General features: G+C 41.3%; 1 protein-coding gene across 1 annotated transcript in view; it reads left to right on the top strand.

The window, feature by feature from the left end:
• Nucleotides 1-3,356: 3,356 nt before the first annotated feature.
• Il18rap (interleukin 18 receptor accessory protein) overlaps nt 3,357-8,163 on the top strand; it is a 31,232-nt gene continuing 26,425 nt past the window's right edge. Inside the window, exons 1-2 of the mRNA XM_075980289.1 lie at nt 3,357-3,704; nt 4,200-4,323. The gene's annotated coding sequence lies outside the window, so the exon portion shown is untranslated. The remainder of the gene's footprint in view (nt 3,705-4,199; nt 4,324-8,163) is intronic.

The raw sequence follows: 8,163 nt of genomic DNA, 5'->3' as shown, positions 1-8,163 counted from the left end.
TCCAGGTGTATACTGGAGTCCCATGCGTCCCCTTTGGTGGCGCCAGTTTTCCATAATGGAGACAGTGTCTAACCCAGAGGTCACATATCTCTGTCTCCTAAAGGTTAACTCAGTTCACATCTGTCGTTTATCAGGGGTGGCCAGGACACTATTCTCAATTTGTTTTGTTTTTTATTTTTTATTTTTTGGTTTTTCAAGACAGGGTTTCTCTGCAGCTTTGGAGCCTGTCCTGGAACTAGCTCTCGTAGACCAGGCTGGTCTCAAACTCACAGAGGTCCTCCTGCCTCTGCCTCCCGAGTGCTGGGATCACTCTCAATTTGAAGGGAGAAGCTCTGGCCTTGAAATAAAACAGCCAGTTGTAAAATGAAAGGACATTAGCTGATGGAGGCTTCCCAAGCAAAGAGACAAAGCCAGACCCAAGTACACCCTCGGCTGAGGCATGACCATATATAGATAGCATCGCTAAGACACAGGGCGGGAAGAACACTGATGCTCGGTGGTTAGCTAGGTGGGCTGGCCAAGGTGCTGAGAAAAAAGGTGAGAAGGGGCAGGGCACTGACGCGGTGTCAGAACGGGAACATTAACGCAGCCAAGCTGAACTGTGCTTTTAAATGTTCCAGTGCAGAGAGTGGAAAGGAGGACCCTTTGTTGTCTCCTGAAGTGTGGCTCTGCAGAAGAGACCAAAGCTGGGAAAAGTCATATTGTCAAGGAGAAACGGCCCTGAGTGTGAGATCTTTTGCGCAGCAGAGCAGAGTGGGGGAGGGGGACTCTTCAGAGTGACCAAGCCACAGAACTAACAGGAAATGGTATATGTGTGTTCTGTGTGGGAAGGACAAGGGTCTTTCCTGCTGTGTCTGCAGGCCACAGTGATAGCAATCAGAGCCTGGGAACTTTCAGACAACAGCTATGTTTCTTTGTAATATATTTCTAGTGTCTCTTGTGACTGATGTGTGTACTCAGAGGACACAATTCCTTGCTTATATAATTGCCACAATTTGGTATGTGTGCTCAGTAACGGATCATGGCCATGTCAATTGACTTTGATTGAAAAAGACACCTAATGTTAACCACATATACACACACATGTATCTATATACACACACATACACTTATACACACTCACTCATGCAAGCACATTACACAGCAGTTAAACCATTGTTCCATGATGAAAGGACTAAGCCTCACTAAATCTTAGGCTGGTTCGTGGACTCTGAATATAATTCTGTCCTGGAAAGAGATATGACTTCATAGAGAGCTGTCTAAGAAAAAGGCTAAAGCCATTTAGGCCTGGAGCATCTTCTTATCTCAGAAAACCACAGTAACAGAAAAAGCAAGTTGTTGGGGGCTGCAGACTCCTGGCCCCTTGATTTTCATTGCCTGCCTCAGACCCTTTGCTTGCTGGAGTGAACTGAGCAAAACAACTTGTTTACCTGTGCCTGCAGCTGCTCTGAGCACGAGACCCTCATGAGCTCCTGATGGCAGGGGAGTGGTTTCTGGTGGGTTTTACAGCTGGAATTCCCAAGAGCTGGGGCATGGCTGTCAGTTAAGGGTCCCTATATAAGCTTCCCTGGAGCACACTAAAGTTGGCATTCTTGTTTCAAGGATGACCCATGTCTTCATCTGTGTGTGTATGCTTTTAAATCTCCAGCCTAGTTCCCAGCTCGTGTGCCATTCCATAACAGCAAGTGATCGAAACTCAGCAGCAATACCAAAGGACAAACTGGAAAATGGCCTACGGTGGACAACTGGAGTGTCAGTACATTATTGTTCATTTGTAAAATGCTGTGTGTAAAAAAAGCACTCATTTCTTATGATATATGCTGTAGTGTGCACAGTGATAAACCCTAGTATAAAAAGATAGAGCAAAAATGAGGCCAAGATGCAGTGGGAGACAGGATATGATGTATCATTTTTCTTTAATTCTGGATTTCTTTATTGCTAGATCATAGAGAATTCAACTACGATTCTAATACCTGTGTAGAGTCACCTCTTCACACTTTAAATCCCAGTCCAGTTGGAACACAGTCTGTTGTGTGGTGTGAGGAAAAGATTCATTGCATAGCTTTCCATACGGCTGCCCCGTAAGCACACTACATTTATTAAAGGTCAGCTAATTTGTGGTGGCCTTTTCTATTTTTACTGACTTTCCATATGCTATTAGATGCTTCTGCATCGTCTCTTCTGTTCCATGGGGGCAGTCTTCTACCCACGAGATAGCACCACAATGCTTGAGTTGTACAAAGTGTTAAACATGTATGAGTTTCCTGTAGTGACTAACCCTTCACCTTTCCCAAATCTCCCATTGTCGACGATTTCCTGCTTTCATCTTCTAAATGCAGTTTATGAATGCTATGGTAAACTTCGCGGAAAGAGCTGTTGATAAATTTATTTTAGGAGACCATCCCGACAATAACTTTAGACTCAGCTCTAAGGTCGATGTCAGGGTCTCTGAGACTTGATAAGGACACTCCCCAAGCCCCAGGGATCTTGAATGGACTTCAGCATTTATTAAACACCTGTGGTGAACAATGCCCTCTTGTTTTCCCTTTGGCCTTTATCCTCACCATTCCTCTTTCAAGCCCTTCTAGGTTTTTATTGCCTATAGCTCACGTGCCCTCACATCTTTTCTCCTGAACCTGTCACACATTGCAGTCAGCTGTAAGGAGATCTCGCATCCTCTTGGATAGGATAGGTTCACATGTCTTTAACGGCTTAGACCTGTCTTCAGTTGCCAGTTCCTCCTGAAGCCTTCTGCTTCCCCCGCACTCACTCTGGCATGAGCTTTGCTGCTGTATTTTAAACTCTTCTCTAGTCTTGTGTGGAAATAACCCCGGTGCTTTGCTGTGCTTGGCTGCTTCAGCTTTATCTTTGTGGGGATAGTGGTCTCTTGAGGGAGGATGATAATGCAGTTAATTAAGATGCTTTATGCAGTATTCCTTGTGACTAGTACTCTAAATCGTTCTAATTGTTCCAAATTAAATTGTTCTCAATTATGCTTTCCCAGGTTTCCTTTTAATGTGCAAGTACATAAATAGCTTCAGTGACTCTCAATTTTAAAATTATTTCACTTTCTTTATTGATGAACTGTTGCTTCCTATAAGAGATATTGGTGAGCCAGACACTTAAAAGTTCATCAGAAGAAAGTCTTTAGATTTGGAATCAAAGGCAACGATGGTGGTTCTAGTTTTAAAGGGGAAAAGAGGGGGAAGAAAACAGTTAACTCCCCTGTTGAGAAATGGTGTTGAGCGCTAGTTAAAATTCTACACAGGAAATTCCTGTAAAGGAAGCTGGTTTACTCACCATTTCAACTAAACATAACCACAAAGCTTTACTTGTCAAGGAGGCTGGCCAGAGAGCGGCTCTAAACAGCTCATTTCAGGGGTTTTTCTTCTGTGTATAGAGTTAGTTTGCTTGATTTTCCTCTGGTTTGACCATGCATTTTCCAATGCCAATGGTTCTTTACAAAATACCAAGGTTTTCTTTTTCTGTCCAGGTATAACTCACTATTTCCAGACAATGAGTGGGATAATTCTTACATCCTCTCCAAAGAAATCTCTTGCTAAGAAAAAAAACCAGTAGAACTTTTTTTTGAAAATGGATGTTTTTCACACTTTTCTTCAGACGTACAAGCCGCCAGTCACTGACATAAAGACTTGAAGTTCCTTATTTGTGTGTGTGTGTGTTTATTACATCAGGAAATAAAGGTAAGACAACAGAACATTCTTTCTCTAGATTTTTCTGACCCCACATAATGTTTAAGATAATTCAAAAATAAATTGTTAAACAGTTACTTTCTAGGGACTATGTTTAATAACAGGTGAGTTATTAGGTAGCAACATTTGTATCTCAATGTATTTTTGAATCTTCACTTGAATGCAAGGACTAGTTACAAAGTAAACCTTTCTTCACAGTGCTTCTTGCATTTGCTTAGAAGGAGGATTCAAACGCTTGCCATATCTGAGTGGCGGCTGTACTTGTTTGCCCTTGAAAGCAAGCACTGAACAAGCTACCATGGACCATGGTGAGCATCATCCGAATAGTCTTTGAAAACTGGAATAGGCTACTTTACATCTCTTTTTAATTTGTGTTTTAAGGATGTGGATAGGACTGAATGTCTTTCCCTGGTGGTTTACTCAGCATTTTAGCCTTTCTGCCTCTGAGGAAATATATATGAAATATTTAGGAAAGTGACCTTGCAGATTTCCAGACCATCTCACTGGCCTTTTGCCTGCTCCCATGGAGGATGGCATGTAGTGATGGCAATATGAGAAGCTTGGCAACCCTCTCCGCCTGAATATGACTCTCTCTTCTACTACTGAACAGGTATGTGGTTTTTATTTAATAATGGACACCATTGCTGTGAGCTATGAGACCTTTGGTTATCCATTGAGAAATGAGAAATACAACACATGTGTTTTCCAGAAAGATTTATGCCATTCCCAGCTCACATGCTCTGCTTTGGTTTATAGTTCAAGATGTAGGCTCCCAGTTTCCTGCTTTTGCCATCGTGGACTCTAACCCTCTGGGACCATAAGCGCAACAAACTCTTCTATTTATTGCATTGGTCATGTTTTTTTATCAAAGCAATAAAAAATAATAACTAATACAGGAGTGTTTTTTGGATGCAACAAATTATTGGCTCTTACCTTTTAATCTATTCAGCCAGTTTGAGTGATTTAATCAGCAAACTAAAACCATTTGCATTTAGGGTTGTTATTGAAAGGGATTTTTTGACTTTTTTGAGGGGAAGATGTTCGAGACAGGGTTTCTCTGTAGCTTTGGAGCCTGTCCTGGAACTAGCTCTTGTAGACCAGGCTGGCTGTGAACTCACAGAGATCTCCTGCCTCTGCCTCCCAAGTGCTGGGATTAAAGGCGTGTGCCATTATTGCCCAGCCCGATTCTTACGCTTATGATGATTGTTTTCCTGTTGATTTCATTGTTTTTCTCTTCTTTTTATGTTAGACAGTAGTTGGTATACTGAGTTGGAAATGACTTGAGCATTCTTTTAGACTTATTTATTTTTATTTTATGTGAGTTGGTGTTTTGTCTGCAGTACGTCTGTGTAAGGGTGCCAGATCCCCTGGAAATGGAATTAAAGACAGTTGTGAGCTTCCACGAGGATGCTGGGAATTAAGAGAAGCCTGTGCTCTTAACTGCTGAGTCATCGACTGAGCTGTTCCTAATATTCCTTTGTTTATTTGTTCTTCTCGTGAAACTTATTCTTTTCTCTGTTTCTATTATTAAGACCCTCTGTTCCCTCTAGATATATAGGATTCCTCTAAGTGTCTTCTACAGTGGTGGTCTCGTAGGCATGAATTACTTTTGATTGTGCTGGTCTTGGCTATTTTATTTCTTCCCGATTTAAGGTATATGTACTGAAAGCGGTTCCTTCTGTTACCATTCACCTTCCCTTCGCTGCTTGTGGTACATCGTCCCATGTTTATCACATCACAGGGGTTATCCCGAGGTGCAATATTTTTTGGAAAGATTTGCCTTAGTAACACATTGGTAATTTTTCTTTAGCTGCTTTTAATATCGTTTCTTTATTTTGAAGTTTGATATTTTTGACTTCAATGTGTTGTGGAGACATCATTCTTCGGTCTGTCTGGGGTTCTCAATGGACTTCCATGTCCATTTTTTTGCAGTACTTGGCAACTGTTTTGTTCCAATTTTAAGGAATAGTTTCTGTCTAGTATTTTACATTGTTTATTTCTACTCCACTAGTGCCTGAGTGTCATGTTTCCTTATCCCACTCCTCTGATACTCTGCTTCATTTCATCTACTGGTTATGGTTTCTATTATCAAAGTTTTACTGAGTTTTTAATTTCTTTATTTTCTCCCCAAATCTTTATTTTCTTTCGTATCCATCTCCATTTTCTCTTTTTTCAGTGTTCACTTTATTGTCTGTATCCTGAATTTATTTTCTTACTTCATCTTTGTGTTTGGTTGTTTCCTCATTGAAGTAGCTGATTATTTTTACACGTTGGCTTTTGAATTATTTGCCCACCACGTCAATCATTCCATTGTCTTTAGGTTTAGTAATTGAGGTGTTATTATTACTTGGAATATGTAATGTTCCCTTACCTAGTCATGTTTATCGAGTTTCTCTGTTGTAATTTGCTCATGTTTGGTATAGATTTCTCTTCTGATTTTGAGAGTCTCTGAGGGGAAGCCTCCCCAGGACTGTTCAGAGAGGAGCAAACAAACCTCAAGGCCAAGCCAAATGCAGACATACACATAAAATCGATGCAAACACATTACTACACCAGCAATTACCATAAAACACAAAATGGCATGTTGTTCACATAGAATACAGCATGAACCTAATCATTATTTTACATGAAAATAAAAACAGCTAATGAAAGAAGTCAGGTAAGACAGCAAGGAAAGAATGGAAAGGAAGTTTTGAGAAATTAAAGAAAAGGATCTGAGAACTTTATGAAAAGGGAGAGGAATGTGCAAATGGATAAAAATGAAACTGAAACCCAGTAAAGGAATAGTGTATGAATAGTTTTAGGTAATTATAAGGAGGTAGAAATAAAAGCATTAAAGCTCTTTAAGATATAGAATTAAAATACTATGAAAGTTTAATAAAAAGAAAAACTGGATCATGTCTGGCAACTCCTAAAATTAAAGTCTATCGGGAAGAAAACGGAGGCTCTGATAGATGCAGGGGCTCCTATGTTTCCTGCCATTTAAGCAAGTGCTGAATTTGAACTATTCAAGCGTCCAGCACCCATCAGAGTTGCCTTCCCTTTGGGACCTTGTCTGTTTGGGGTAGCAGGAGTCTGGGATGACATAATCTACAGTCCCTTTGTGGTTTCCTGCACACTCCCAAGTGCATTGAAAGTAAGAGAAATGAACAAACATCGAATTCTGCACATGAGAGCTGACTCTGTGCTTTTCAAAGTCAGTCAGCATTTCATGCCTAGCGGAAGAGATGAGACTGCGGAAATCATTTGCCTCTCCGGGATCTCAGAGACCTGCCCACAGATATCTCCTAGCAGATAACTGACTCCAATCCCTGACTTCAAGTGTGGGGCTATCAGGCTACACAGCTAACATTGAGGAGGTAAGGTCAGCTCCCAGGAACAGAACGTGAGATCCCTTGTACCCATCCTTTTTGCTGCCTGAGGCCAGCCTCCTACCCCTTACACTTCTCAGCAAGTCTGTATGCATCCCCATTCTCCCTACACCTGCCTTGCAGAGGCATCTTCCATCCCGAGAAGGTGGGAAGTTGATCCCAGGCTTCCTGACTTGTGATTGTTCCTTGTGATCATGGTCTTTGGGTAACTCAGCATTTAACAGTAAATTCTCTTTTAAGAACTTACTAACTTGTCTTGTCTTGTCTGTCTGTCTGTCTGTCTGTCTGTCTGTCTGTCTGTCTGTCTATCCAGCTACAGCTTTCCAGTACTTAGTGGGATAAAACCATTGACCTCCTTTCTATAGCTGACCTCCTCAGGAGTGGTCACCGTCTCACCTACACTCCCAAGTAAACTGGAGTCTTTGGAAGAACTGTCTTCAGCTTAGCTTTGGAATGAGGCTGATGTCACCTTCCCTCCCTGCTGGGGAACTGCAGCTACTAATGCTGGTGGATAGGACCCCTCCTTTTCTTTGTCCTTCTATTTCTGCACTCTCCAGCTGGCCTGCCATCCTCTCTTTGCTTCCCCATGATGCTCCAACCTGCTCTTCTGCTTGAATGGAAGGGCTGGTATTTGCTATCCTGACTTTTCTCGTTCATCGTGGCACATATGGAAGGTTCTCGTCTATCATTTTATCCCTGAGGTCGCTACTGTCTTTTCATTTTGAGACTTTTCCCCTCTCCCTCTGGTTGCCCATCTCTTAATGGCCACACCAAAGAGATAATCCCAATTCCTCAGCAGTTTTTGACACTTGAATATAGTTTATCATTCAAATTTTGTTCATTTCTAATGTCAGAATAGAAAATTTCACCCTATAACTAAACATTCCATATTCTGCTCAATATTAAACAGGCAACAAATTTACACTCCCCATAGCTCTCATTGCTTATAAGTTATTTGAACTTTTTCATGGTCACCCTCTCTACAGAGAAGACAAACCTTATGTACCCAGCCCACGTCTGACTTTCAATTTTAAGAACACATGTTCTCTGCTTTTATATCCGAAAGGATCAATACATCA

The sequence above is a fragment of the Microtus pennsylvanicus genome, chromosome 7, assembly GCF_037038515.1.
Source record: "Microtus pennsylvanicus isolate mMicPen1 chromosome 7, mMicPen1.hap1, whole genome shotgun sequence".
NCBI lineage: Eukaryota > Metazoa > Chordata > Mammalia > Rodentia > Cricetidae > Microtus > Microtus pennsylvanicus.
Note: the sequence above shows the minus strand (reverse complement) of the source record. Positions and strands in the feature narration are given on the sequence as shown.